Source organism: Empidonax traillii, unplaced genomic scaffold, assembly GCF_003031625.1.
Source record: "Empidonax traillii isolate 1590-97213 ecotype Southwest subspecies unplaced genomic scaffold, ASM303162v1 scaffold1124:size387931, whole genome shotgun sequence".
Taxonomy (NCBI): Eukaryota; Metazoa; Chordata; class Aves; order Passeriformes; family Tyrannidae; genus Empidonax; species Empidonax traillii.
This window is the reverse complement of record NW_020956317.1, coordinates 72868-75474: the sequence shown is the minus strand read 5'-3', so window position 1 is coordinate 75474 and position 2607 is coordinate 72868. Positions and strand designations below refer to the sequence as shown.

General features: G+C 43.0%; 1 protein-coding gene across 1 annotated transcript in view; it reads right to left on the bottom strand.

Annotated features, from left to right (window-relative positions):
* The window catches only part of GNRH1 (gonadotropin releasing hormone 1), a 3052-nt gene extending 2851 nt beyond the window's left edge, over positions 1-201 (bottom strand). The window contains exon 1 of the mRNA XM_027905142.1: positions 168-201. The gene's annotated coding sequence lies outside the window, so the exon portion shown is untranslated. The remainder of the gene's footprint in view (positions 1-167) is intronic.
* Between the last annotated feature and the right edge of the window lie 2406 nt (positions 202-2607).

The window sequence follows — 2607 nt, the reverse complement described above, 5'->3', positions numbered from 1 at the left end:
ACAGCACCACCAGCAGGACACTGGCAAAGCTTTGCCTGGACTTCTCCATCCTGGGAGAGACAAAAAACCAAGCATCTTTCTCATCATGAAGGCATCACAGCTCCGTTTTTACCCTGGAGAAGGATGGAAATGCTGAATTTCTGGATTGTTGTCATTCAGGCTCTTACCTGCTGCCCAAGAGGGGTTGTGGAGCAACTCCAGCTCTTCTCAGATGGAAAACATCCTGTGGCTGTGGCTGTCACCTCACTTTTATACACCAACTCCCCTCCCAGCAGGTGCCTTCATCTAATTCTACCTCCCAGGCTGCGATTTTGGTTGTTAAAATGACTAAAGCCCATAATTGGAGCCCCCCTCTGGGTAGCTGGTAAATTCAGAGCCATGAAAGTTACAGCCTGGCTTTTTAAGAGCTTGTAAATCATGACACTCAGAGCCAGCTGACTGCTGGAAAACGCAGGAGTTTTCCTGTCAGTGGCTTCTGATTTCGAGGGAGAAGTTCTTGGGTGAATTTGTGTTGTTGAGGACTCGAGATGGGTGAGGAATCCAGACTTTAAGAATCCCAGGGTGGTTTGTGTTGGGAGGGATGTTAAAAACTCAGCCAGTGCCACCAACCTGGGCTAGTGGAAGGTGTCCCTGCCCATGGCAGGGGGATGAAATGAGAAGAACTTTAAGGTCCCTTCCAACCCACACCATTTCACGTTCTTCGTTCCTCAGAGTTGGTGCAGATTGCTGAAGCAGCCAAGAGCTCTTTGCATGAATGATATTGTTTGGGGGGTTTTTTGTTTGTTTTATTTTAATTTTTCACCCACCTGGCAGCCCTTCTGCCTTGCTCTGAACCGTTCTGGTGCCACTTGAGTGTCTCATGTCCACTTGTTCCCCAAACATCCCCCGTTCCTTCCTCCCGTGACCTCTCAGAGCTCCAAAGGGATTAACAGCAATTTAATAAGTAAATAATTTAAGGAGGATTTAGTGACTCTTAGCAAAAAGAGTCATTCTTCCTGCTCTAATGCCCCTCCTCCTCATGGCCAGAGAGCAGCCAGCATTTAACTCCAGCTGATGGAACTGCTCAAGCTGTGAAAATGGCTTGTTTGTACCATCAGTTTATCAGTCTGAAATCACAATTACAGACCAAAGTCAAGGACATTTTTTTTGCCTGTGCTGCAGCATTTCAGAGGAGGATTCAACCAGATTTTTTTTTTTTGCAGTTCCTTTTTAAGGGGGTTTTGTGTGATGCTGCTCATCTCTAAGGTGGGAAAGGTGTTTTTACCTCTGGAAATTGTGGGTGGTGACTCCTGCCTCCAACTATTTTATCAAGCAAATAGGAAGGGTGGGGACAAAAAAAGCTGAAAATATTAGAAATTAACGACAAATCAACAGAAAACCTCATGAAAATTCCCTAAATTAATGTATCAAAACCACTGCAGCAACCCCCACAAGGTACATTTGTTTTTCTCCAGCAAAGGTTATGCTCAAACCCAACAATTCCTGCTGTCAGGCAAGACCGGGTCGTTTATTTAAATGAAGACAACCAAGCCACTTTTCTCTTTCACACTTTTATTAATTGCAACTTAAATGAGGCTGGAATTTCTGCCACAGGCCCCTCTTTGGGCTCCTCATCCAGCTCTGCCATAGCAAAAGAGGTACCTTAAATTCAGCTGTGAAGGACGATGCCACGTGCTGTGATTAATCAACAGTGCTCCCAGTGAAAGTTCCAATAGATTTTTTTTTTTATACACAGTGATTATGAAAATAGAGTATTTCCCACACCCCCCATACAATATTTTACTTCTGCCAGCAACAAAATACGACAAAGAAAAAAAAATAATTCATTTATTTCTCTAGCCCTAGGAATCTTCTCCTACTGCAACACACACACACACACACATCACCCCCCACTGAAAGCCTTGAGGGGGGAGAAAGGACTCCAAAAATCACACTGAAATATTTCCCTTCAACCTCTAGGTCACTGTAGTGGTGTCCTAGAGCCTGATCCAGAGGGATCTGGAGGAAATAATCCCAATTGCGAAGCACATGACCCCGGGATTTTGAGTCCTGGAAGTTCATGTCACACCACTGAGTCAAACCAACTTGGAAATCAGGGAGAATCCTGCAATTCCCCACCCCCTCTCAAACCAATCATCTCCTGATCCACAATAATCACTGATCTCCCCAGCCCGGTGGCAAAGCAGCATTTTTGGAACAACACAGACTGAGACAACAAAGACTCAAGGACAGGAGATTGCACTGCAAAGTGAGAGAGAGAGACAACCCCCTGGGGAACTGTGGAACTGCTGTGACACTCAAACCACTGCCACACTCCCCAGGCTTTGGGATCCACTGCCCCTTCCTGTGCATCTGCACTGTAACAGCTGGATTTCCTTAGGATACAAGGTGAGTTTGAACTTTGGGGTGGTTGAAGCATCTGAGGTAAGTTCTTTGATGCACCTTTATTTTTATTTTTATTTTTTTTTTTTGGTATCGTTTCTTCCTGTGCTTTTTTTTTTTTTTTTTTTTTTTTTTTTTTTTTTTTTTTTTTTTTTTTTTTTTTTTTTTTTTTTTTTTTTTTTTTTTTTTTTTTTTTTTTTTTTTTTTTTTTTTTTTTTTTTTTTT